This window comes from Geotrypetes seraphini, chromosome 3 (assembly GCF_902459505.1).
Source record: "Geotrypetes seraphini chromosome 3, aGeoSer1.1, whole genome shotgun sequence".
Taxonomy (NCBI): Eukaryota; Metazoa; Chordata; class Amphibia; order Gymnophiona; family Dermophiidae; genus Geotrypetes; species Geotrypetes seraphini.
This window is the reverse complement of record NC_047086.1, coordinates 88,689,410-88,701,501: the sequence shown is the minus strand read 5'-3', so window position 1 is coordinate 88,701,501 and position 12,092 is coordinate 88,689,410. Positions and strand designations below refer to the sequence as shown.

General features: G+C 39.8%; 1 long non-coding RNA gene across 1 annotated transcript in view; it reads right to left on the bottom strand.

The window, feature by feature from the left end:
- LOC117357593 overlaps positions 1–1,647 on the bottom strand; it is a 48,252-nt gene extending 46,605 nt beyond the window's left edge. The window contains exon 1 of the long non-coding RNA XR_004538830.1: positions 1,534–1,647. This is a non-coding gene — a long non-coding RNA (uncharacterized LOC117357593). The remainder of the gene's footprint in view (positions 1–1,533) is intronic.
- Between the last annotated feature and the right edge of the window lie 10,445 nt (positions 1,648–12,092).

The following is a 12,092-nucleotide window of genomic DNA, read 5'->3' as shown; positions in this document are numbered from 1 at the left end:
TCTGTATACTACACCAAGATACAGGCAATTGTCATTTCCCCTGGCCAGGTTCACCCAGAGGGATTCCCCAGTGTACTTGACAATTGCGATTCTGGTAAGTTTGATTGCCTCTTTAGTGTATAGTGCTACCCCTCCTCCTAATTTGCCCTCTCTGTCTCGACGAAGTAAGTTGTAACCCGGTATAACCATATCCTACCCATGTGAATCCGTGAACCAAGTCTCGGATATCGCCACAAAGTCTAGGTCAGCGTTCATTATTTCCGTCTCCAATTCCAGAATTTTATTGCCTTAACTGTGTGCATTAACGTACATAGCCCTCCATACCTTATGGTGCATCTTTGAGGCTTAAGCGTGTACTCGCCACAAATGTAGCAGAATGTTATCTAATAATTTTGTTTTCACTTATTTTGGAGAGTAAGATTCACTTTTTCATCTTGCTTTATAATGCCTTTTTCAGATGTGATTATGTTAAATAGTGATCAATAATCATTGGCCATGTGGATGTTACCTTGGCGACGTATCTAAAATGAGCTGTTGGTTAGTCTCATTTCCAGTAATGACTACCATGAGATTGATTGATATGTATATTATAATTCTTCTGCTGGATTACAGATAAATAATTAAGTGGCACAGGAGCTGGTATTGCGTCCTATTAGGGTATATCATGTCACATGTCTGTACACCTCAAAGAAACAGGAGATTGAGCACCTAAAATCACCTTCACTCTTGTTTCTTGCTTTCCACTACATCTACAAAGAAGGTTGAGATTATACTCCGCATAACTGTCTTAGGAGTGAAGTTCATAACTTTAAGGGGTGCCACTTGTCCCCGCTGTTTGGTTTTGCCCTTGAGCCCCTGGCATAGCTGTCAGTGAATCAGTGGAAATAAAAGGGCTAACAGTTGGTGGGGAAGAACACAAGATTGCAATATATGTAGATGTGAAGTATGGCAAAGTGAAATTTTTAAAAACCCCATCTGAATCTGTACCAGTCCTTGCTAGGGCCTTTTAATTTAACATCAACAAAGAAGGCTCATGGTAGAAAAGAAGAAAGAGGACTCTCAGAAGATAGTCTAAATCTCATGGACTATCTGTAAGGGGAGACAGGGGTTTTGTTGATCCTTGTTCTGTGTTTGTGATTTTATAAAAGAGTTGTGCAGAAAACTGGACCACAACGTTTTTGCTTCTTCAACACTTTCAGGTGTATCTTACAGATTTTTGGCTGCTGATCACAAAAATCACGGTTAAAATTACGTATCATGTACCGGTTTAACAAAAAAGTACATTTTTACAATTTCTTGTTATACTTTCAAGATAATGGCCATTAATTTGTAGCCTAATTCTTAATATAGGCCTATTGCTCACATTATAGCCTGCTGGATATAATATGGGCATGTCGAGGCATATATTCAGGGCAGGATGCATAACGATCATGGATATGATGCAGTCTGGACATATATATTGAATTCTCTCTCCTTTAGAATAATACTGTAAAGATGCCAAGAGGTTTGTAGGAATACTGGCTATGAAGTTACCTTGTGTGAGTTCCACATAGCATGATGGTAGGCAGGTTCATGAACTTGTAAATCAGGTCTGGCTGGCTGAGGTCACTAGCCAAAGCACACAGTTCCTTGTATGTAGATAGAACCTGACTTAGAAAGACAAACAGGGAATGAAAAGCAGCTCTATAATATGTTCCATTTCTTAGAGGCAGAATTTTCTATTAAAAATAAGTACAAAACCTAATCTATGATAATTCTAGTCAAACCATGCAAAAATACAGTTCCAGTCATACACACATGGGAGTGCTCAATTCAGAACATGGGCATTAATTGGGGAAAAGCTAAGGAATTGTTCCCAGCATTTCTGCATCAGTCTTCAGCAAGTGTAGTTTACTGTACTATTTATTTTTAATGGTACAGCTCCCTTTCCACTCTTTTGGTTTTATGTGGCTTTGCACTGCCACCTAGATCCCTTCAGAAGGGCATGGTGCAAAATATAAATGTCATTTTAAATATATTATTTTCTTCTCTGCCCATGGTGCTCTTTCTAGCTAGAGGAATACTACTTTGAAGGTGCACCCTGAGAACTGCCTGCTGGACAACTGGGGCTACCACAGTAGCAGCAATTGGATTCTCATCCTCTCTGGGCCTAAGAATCAACATCTCCATTACTAACTCTGTTCCAATTCGCCCTGATAGATGGGACATCCAAGTTGGGATCCCCCGTGCCACAGCACCTAGCTGCAGTCTGTGCCAGCGCAAAGTACTTTTTCAAATCAAAAAAGTAGAGCTGCATACGATGAGCCATTTAAAGTGCATAAAAATGCAGGCGTAAGATAAATAAGATCATCAGTCATCTACTCTATTTAACATAAATCTGGAAAAAATTTACATTTACATCTCTGAGCCCTGGTTTTCAACCTGTAAAGGTAAATTTATTTCCTACTAACTGTTAAAAAGTGGAATGATTGAGGGGGGTGGGGGGTAAAATGGTGCCTTGGCAACAGCAATGCACTGACAAAGCTTTGGATCATCACTATGAATGGATTTTTTTTCTTCTTACTTATATTCTTTCACCTCTGCAAAAGAATATAAGTGGAAGATTTAGAATTTGCCACCAGAGATTATGCTAATCTGGCTCAACCAATGCTTACTATCAGTGGCATACCAAGGGGGGAGGGGGGCAGTCCTCCCCTGGTATACGCCCTAAGGGGGTACACAGCTGGGGTGCATACCCTCCCTACTCTGCCGCTGCTGCTTTCCTGTACCCACAGCAGTGGCAGTAAACTTTAAAATGAGTCATCGTGGGACCTTTCTGCACCTCCCCGTGGCTGTCGGTCCCCCTCCACTTCCTTGTTTTGGAGCAGAGCCGGCAGCTGCGGGGAGGTACAGCAAGGTCCTGCGATGACCACGTTTAACTTTACAGCAGACCCTGTGGGATCCATCGCTGCAGGTTTTTCATTCTTCGGGCAGCTAGTAGCGTGACTGAACACATGCTGCTTTTGGCGGCCCAGAAGCTTTCTCTCTGCATTTAATTTAATTTAAACATTTAAATTAATCAGCGCACAGCACTACCCAGCTCGACCGGGCCGGCGTGGGAGCCCTGCTCCGCCCCCCCGATCCCAGCAGGAGGACACATTTAAATTAATCAGCGCACAGCACTACCCAGCTCGACCGGGCCGGCGTGGGAGCCCTGCTCCGCCCCCCCGATCCCAGCAGGAGGACACATTTAAATTAATCAGCGCCAACGGCGCACCGCCGTTCGGCGCGCTGATGAAGGCGCACGTCAAAGGCGCATGCGCCTTAGTGCGCGCCTTTGGGAAGCGACTGCAGGGACGACTGCCGAATACAGAAACTGCCAATACCACCTAACTTAGAGGTGAGTGAGAATAGCCACCAACACCACCAGGAAATCACTCTAGACCACCAATACCAAAACCCAAACAAACAATTACTAGGTGACCCAACTACAAACAGGAACTCGACCAGCCTATATACCGAGACCCTCCAAAGTCCCAGCAAATCCCACAACAACTTCTCTCAGCCTCACACAGAATGGATACAAGCACACCCAAACTCATCCTTGCTATACTACTACTATCCCTCTTCATAGACAAATGGAAAACAGCAGGATACCACACACAGCCAATCCCAATCATCACAGTACCACACAAATCCGTTCTACAAACCAGGAAACTCCAAACCCCTAGAACCTTGATCCTCTGTTCACCATCCAACCAAGCAAACATACCCACAATCTGGGGAAAAAGACATACAACAAAAGCCAAGATAAGTTCTCAAAGACCTCAGACATCACAAAATATACTATCAAATATAACTCCTACCCCCTCCCCACTCACAAAAATCTCACAAATAGCATGTTCATACTTAAATATACAATCGGTAGGTCCAAAAACAGAACTAATCAAAGACTGGCTAATCAAAGACGACCTAGGATGCCTCTTCCTTACTGAAACCTGGCTCATATCCGACACAGACCCTCACATTTTTGAAATCTGTCCCAAAGGATACAAAATTGAACTAGTATGCCGAGCTAACAGAAGAGGAGGAGGGCTAGCAATCATAACAAAAAACAACTTCAACATCAAAGTCCTAGCCAAGCACTCCACCCCCCATTTAGACCTTCTAGCCTGCCAACTCTCTGACACCACCCTTACAGGAAATCTAAACTGCCTTCTATGCTACATCACCCCAGGAAAATGGAACATCACTAAACATGAGCTAGAAGAGTTCATCCTCCAGAACTCTCTCTCCTCTACAAACAACCTAATCCTTGGTGATTTAAACCTCCATCTAGAAGACCACACCTCCAAACAAGTAGTAGACATTATATCATACCTCAGTACCCTATCGTACCAGATCCTCAACCCGGAACCAACACATGAAAAAGGTCATCAACTCGATATTGCAGCATACTTATCCCCAAACCTCAACTCACAAAACATCCAAATCACCAACGGCACCTGGCAATCCACCCTATGGTCGGACCACTATAAATACAACTTCACCATCAACTGGGAACACAACAAAAATAAACCCACCCCCCTCAAAACAAGCTTTATGACCAGACAGAAAATCGAACCGAACACATTCTGGAGCGCAGTGGACCCAGCAATAGATTCCAGCAACCCTAGTGAATTCATAAAAACCTGGCGGTCTCTCAGCGAATCGACCTTGAACAAACTAGCACCACTAAAAGAAAAAAACAAAATACACAGACAATCAGATAAATGGTTTGACACCGAACTCCTACAACTAAAAAGGAAATGTAGACAACTAGAAAGGGCATGGATAAAACAGAAACAAGAAATTACTAAAACAGAATGGAAAACCCAAATCAAGCAATACAAAATCAAATTGAAGGAAAAACGCAAAGACTATTACTCCAACCTCATAGGCACAGACAAACCAGACACAAAAAAACTGTTCAATCTAGAAAGAAACCTTACCGACACTAAACCATGTCTAGCCACCCAGGAAAACCTAACACCTACAGCCTCCCAATTAGCAGACCACTTCAAAAATAAAATCATCTCAATTAGAACAACATTCAACAACTCACAAAACAACACAGACGAGACTCTAATAAAACCCATAACAGATGAAGCAATATCAGCAGACAGATTCTGGACCGACTTCCCTACAACCCAGTGGACTGAACTGGACAGGCTATACAAAAAATATTGCAAATCATCATGTGATCTGAATAACTGCCCACCATACCTACTAGCAACAGCTTCCACCAACTTCAAAGCTAGCTACACATTATGGCTGCAAACCACACTCAGGGAAGGCCAGTTCCCACCAGACCTCGGAGAAATTATAATCACGCCTATACTGAAGGATCCCAAAGGTCTAACAAATAACCCATCAAACTACAGACCAATCGCTTCTATCCCAACATACGTCAAAATAATAGAAGGACTAGTTGCACAACAAATGTCCACCTACCTTGAAGCCCACAACATCTTACATCCATCCCAATCCGGATTCAGAACCAACTACAGTACAGAAACTCTCCTGGTATCTCTACTAGACATAGCTCGAAGTCACCTCAGCCAAGGAAACAGACTGCTAATCATCCAATTTGATCTCTCAGCTGCATTCGATCTAGTGGACCACTCCATACTTCTCCAAAAACTAGACGCAATAGGAATTTCAGGTAAAGTTCATAACTGGTTCCAAGGCTTCCTTAAAACTAGAACATACAGAGTCAAATCTAAAAACATTCTATCTGAACCATGGTCCAATCCATGTGGAGTACCACAAGGCTCTCCCCTCTCCCCCACACTTTTCAACCTATTCATATCCTCCCTAGGCACCACCCTAGACGACCAAAATATTACTTCTCTCAGCTACGCAGACGACATAACCATCCTCCTTCCATTCGACATACACAACCCAATCTCCACAGAACGCCTGAAAACTACATTAGAAACAGTGGAAAAATGGATGACAGATCACAAGTTGAAGCTGAACTCCGACAAAACCAAATTCTTATTACTAGAGAAGGACAAAAAACCATCCCTAACAGAACTGGAAGTAAACTCAATCAAGTACCCTATACAGAACTCCCTCAAAATCCTAGGAATACATTTAGACAGATGCTGCACAATGCAAACACAAATCCAAAAAATCACCCAAAAAGCATTCTTCACAATGCGAAATTTAAGAAAAATCAGAAAATTCTTTAACAAAGACCAATTCAGGATCATTGTCCAATCCCTTGTGCTAAGTATTGTCGACTATTGCAACAGCCTCTACTTACCTTGCCCGACCAACACAATAAAAAAACTACAGACCATCCAGAACACAGCCCTCAGACTCATATACTCACTCAGCAAACACGACCACATTACCAATGCATACCTAGAATCTCACTGGCTACCAATAAAAGCAAGAACACAATTCAAACTCTACTGTCTCATTTTCAAAGTAACCCATGGCACGGCACCCAGTTACCTAATTAACCGTTTTCATCACTACCACCCACCAAGAAGAAGGAGAACACAGAACCTTTTTACCTATCCACCACTCAACGGTACTTGTCGTAAGAAACTCTACGACAACCTCCTGGGGACACAGGCAGCTAAAATAGACTCTGACATCTCAAAATTACTGACCAAAACAACAGACATAAAAGAGTTCCGCAAAGAAATAAAAACACTACTGTTCAAAAAATACCTCCCATCATTCTAACCACCACCCAATGAGTTCCCAACCAACGACTTCGGAAACACCCATCTAAACTATCTCTTTGTCTGTGACCAAGAATGTACTGTAACTCTTCTACATTACACCCGATTTAAACGATCAAGTTGACATGTATTACCTCTACAAAATGCATTATCTTCTGTTATATGTAATAACTTCTGTGATAAGTATTATCTTCTGTGAACTTGAGGTATCATAACTCTTTACTATTACTGTAATATACTCCTATCCTGAAATGTAACTCTACTGGAACTACCCAGATATCTTCTATAATATAATCCGCCTAGAACCGCAAGGCACAGGCGGAATAGAAATCCCTAATGTAATGTAATGTAATGTAATGCTACTGCTTACTGTCGCCTGTTCTCTCATAGGCAGGAAGAAGTAGCAGAGGGAAAGCTTACAGGCCGCCGAAGGTAGCATGTTCACTCAAGCTGCTGGCTGCCCGAAGGATGAAAGAGCGGCTGCCTTACCAGACCCCATGGAGGGGAGGAACACAGGGGGGTGGGTTGCTGGGGGAATGCGGGAGGGGAGGCATTAGATAAATGCTAGACCAAAGGAATGGAGAGGGGAAAAAGAAAGATGCCAGACCTCTAGGGCTGGGAAGGGAAGACCATGGTAGGCAATAGGAGGAAGAGAGAGAAGAGGAGATACCAGACCACAAAAAGGGAGAAAAGGAAGGAGAGAGATGGACAACAAAGGTAGGAAAAATGATTTTATTTCCAACTTAATGATTGAAATATGTTGGTTTTGAGAATTTACATCTGCTGTCTATGCATTTGTTTCTATTTTTCTGGTGTTGTACTACATGCATGCAGAGTCTGGCATTAGGGTTTTGTTTGTGTATATTAGGACTTTTAATTTGTGTTCCTGTATTTTCATAGAGTTGATCAAGGCCAGATGTTCTGGTAGGAATGAATGATGAGAAACGTTATTGGTGTCATGGCCCAAACTGGAACATATTTGTCGGCTCTCCTTCACCCCTTTTGGACTCAAAACAGCCCTCACTCTATGGAAGCGGGGAGGAGAGAGAAGGCAGAGGCAGGCTTTTTTATTGCCAGCCGCAGCGATATTAACTCCGATGATCATAGGAATTCTACGAACTTCAAAGCTGTTACACTGTGACCAGTGCTATACACCATGCTACGATTTTGTAAAAAAAAAAAAAGGGGGGGGGGTAGTTTGTGATTACATATTCTATACTGGACGAAGGTGTTTTCTGCGTTCTGTGTGTATGAAAGACATGGTTCTCTGTTAGCATTGACTGTGCAGGATCAATCTGTACTAGTCTGGCTTGTTTACAAGTTTCAAGTTTTATTAAAATTTGATAAAACACTAATCATACATTCTAAGTGTTTAACAGTTAAAAAATTAATTAAAAAGGGGGACAATTTTTTTTCATATTCTTTATTGAGTTTTTAAAACCAACAACAAGTGCAAGCAATATACATACATATATAAATAAGCATAATAAGCCATCAGTAACAATACAGAGAAAGATAAAACCCCTCCCCCATCCAATATTTCAAGTAGGGAATAAAACCAAATAAAACCAAGTAGGGCCTATTTTACCTTCAGGAGCTGGACCCTCAGTTGATCTTCTTTCTAGTAGACAGACACTTCATTCCTGAAGCCTTCCCTGTCAGATGTTCAGTTACCTGCTTCCTGCCTCAAAGGTGCCAGGGAATCCAGCCATCTCATTTCTTTCCTTTGTCCAACCTTGACAAGGATGGAGGACACGTCTGCCACAATGAAGTACCTAGGGGGTACTGAAGCCTTACTGAAGTACCTTCAGGAGCTGAAGCCTCATTCACGCCACAAAGAAGAATCTTTAGAAACCTGCATTAGAGAATGACAGGGTGACAAAATTCATCACCGTTGCCGTCCCCGCGGATAACAGCGGGAAACCATCTTCATGTCATTCTTTAAGGAAAGAGGGAAGAATCAGAGTATGAATGGCCACAACCACTGACCCGCAAGCTTTGCTTTGAAGAATTCTGATGTAGAAGGACAGAGGATGAAATAGACACTAGACAATGACATGGGTTTATTTCCCGCAGTTATCCGCGGGGACGGGAACGGTGATGAATTTTGTCACTGTGTCATTCTCTAGCCTGCATCAAGGCCTTCCTTCTGTCAACAAGTTCCTCCTTGATGTAATTTCCAGTTTTGCAGACCTTTAAAGATTTTTATTCATGACATGGATCCAGCTCCTGAAGGTAATATAGGTGAGACATAACATAACATAACATAAAACTCACTTGTATACCGCAAATACCATTAAGTTCTATGCGGTTCACAAAGACTAGTAATACAAATGAATAAACATCCAATATCTAACTTCCGAAAGATTCCCTAAAAAGATACATCTTTAAGGCACGTCAAAATTGTTGATACGAATTTGAGAATATGAATATGTGAGTTAAATCCCTAGTCCATAAGACTGCCTGAAAAGATTGCAATCGTTCCAGAAATTTCTTATATTTACATCCCTTTACAGAAGGGAATAAAAATAATGAATGAGATTTTCTAGAGTGTTTAGAATTTATAATGATAAAAGATTCCATAAGATACTCAGGAATTGAACCTGTTAGTGTCTTAAAACAAATACAGCCAAGCTTAAATTTAATCCATGCTTCAACTGGAAACCAATGCAATAGGTGAAAGAATTCAGTGACATGGTCATACTTCTTTAAATTAAAAATCAATCTGACTGCTACATTCTTTTTTTTAATTATTATTTATTCATTTGTTACAAATTATATATATTACAAACTTAGGAAAATCCACAGTATCATCGTAAACATTTACAGAAAGGAAAATAAAATCATTCAATGACCTAACACACATTATCTTGTTCAAATGATATCCTAGATTTATAATTTTGTTTATTTTCAACTAGGGAAGATAAATGAAGAAATGTATAGAAGTAGGTGCCACATTCTGCCTACTTAGTTGTTTTCCTTTACTAAATTTATGTTGCTAAAAGGAAGGTACTGACTGCTGCATTCTGAATTATGCGTAGTCTTCATTTACAATAGTCCAACTGACTAAGGACAAGTCATTGAACAATCGAAAGGAGTTAATATCAAAGTATGCTCCAATAATTCTTAGTTTCTATAAAGTATAGAAACCCTTTCGAATCAACGAATCAACCTGATTTTTCATAGTAAGGGTACGATCTAGAATTACACCAAGTATCTTTATGGTTGACTGGATGCTATAGATTTTATAATTTAAAACAATAGATGTAAAATCTTCATTTAAATTTGGTGATACAAAGAAAAATTTGTTTTTTTTCTGTTTTAATTTGCAATTTAAATTCTGACATCCAAAATTCAGTTATCTGTAGAATCTCAACCACAATTTGATTTGAGAGAAAGAAATATGTACAGGAATTAAAATAGTGATGTCGTCTGCATAGCTAAATAATTTAATTTTGAACTGGGATAATCTATTGCCTAAAGAGGCCAAATAAATATTAAAAAGCAATGGAGACAGAGGAGACCCCTGGGGTACTCTACAAGGGTTACTCCAGCTGTTTGAAAGCTCATTGTTGAGCTTTACTTGATAAGTTCTAAATTTAAGAAAACCCTCAAACCATTTCAAAACTTGGTCATGTATGCCTATAGCATCCAGACATTCCAATAGTTTATCATAGTCCAGCTGCAAAATCAGAGCACTAACACCCTTACTGAAAAGACTACATAAATTGTCCACTAGTGATGCCAGAACTGTCTCTGTACTATATGATGGTATAAATCCTGACTGTGATCCATGCAAAATGGAGAAATAATTTAACAGTTGGTTATTTACTAAACCTTCCATAATTTTTTTAAAAATAGGATTGACGAAATGGGCCTATAATTAGCCACCAAGGATACAGATCCCTTAGGATCTTTGGGAATTGGAGTTACGATGATATGACCTCCAGATGTAGGAAAAATGCCACTATCGAGCAGATAAATTATCCAGATAAACAGATGTAATTGAAACTGTAAAGGCGCTAGTTTCATCACTGCCGGGGAGCTCAGATCTAAGGAACAATATGGTTTCACATATTTACTATAAAATTTCCTAAAATCATTCCAATCAGGATTAGCAAAAGTACCCCACTCTAGATTGACATAACAAGAGTCAGTTAGCGAAGGTAGGAGATCATGTTTCTTACTTACAACCAATGAGCAAGATGATTGTAGATTATCAATTTTCTTACTAAAATAACTTGCTAGCTCTACAGAATTTGGGGGACTTACTTGAGCTGATTGTGAGAGGGAGTTAATTTTAAAAATGTTGGTAACAATTTTAAAGAGTTCTTTAGTATTAGTGCCAGTTATACTAATTTTTGAAGAATAAAATGTCTTACGTTTTGCTTTAATTAGTTGTTCATAGGAATAGACCTTTTTCCTCCAAAGAACTCGGTCACTGAGTCACTGATTTTAACCAAACTCGTTCCAATTTCCTTACTGTGCTTTCAAGGCAAAGAGGTCATCATCAAACCATTGTTTAGATTTACAAGAACGTTTCTTAGTAAGACGTTGTTTTTGTTTAGGAACTAATTTATCTAAAATGGTTAAATTGGTACTTTCCCAATGTGATTTAAACTCTTTATTCATTAACCAATGGTTTATGGAGCCCAAACATATGGTCAGATCATTTTATTTATTATTTTAATCTTAGATGGGTCATAAAGCAATTAAGCAATTACTACTTCAAAAAAGGGAAATAATTTCAAGGAGACATTTTGATCCGCCTTCCTTTTCGACAACTTATGAACAAATCCAAGGTGTAGACCAGGCGTGTCAAAGTCCCTCCTTGAGGGCACAGTCCAGTTGGGTTTTCAGGATTTTCCCAATGAATATGCATGAGATCTATTAGCATATAATGAAAGCAGTGCATGCAAATAGATCTCATGCATATTAATTGGGGAAATCCTGAAAACCCGAATGGATTGCGGCCCTCGAGGAGGGACTTTGACACACCTGGTCTAGACCTTGGATTTGTTCATAAGTTGTCCAAAAGGAAGACGGATCAAAATGTCTCCTTGAAATTATTTCCCTTTTTTGAAGTAGTAATTGCTTAATTGCTTTATGACCCATCTAAGATTAAAATAATAAATAAAATGATCTGACCATATGTTTGGGCTCCATAAACCATTGGTTAATGAAATAGATGGATCTAGGATTTCTTTAGTAGAAAAGGTCACGAAATTCAAATGGTGTCCTTTCTCATGAGATTGAGAAAATTCAGGAATAATATAGTCTAGTGAAGATAAAAAAGTAATAAGGTCCGTTTTATCTGGGGAATCTTCCTCTAAGTGTAAATTAATATCAAGAGACTAAAGGGAGAAGAAATAG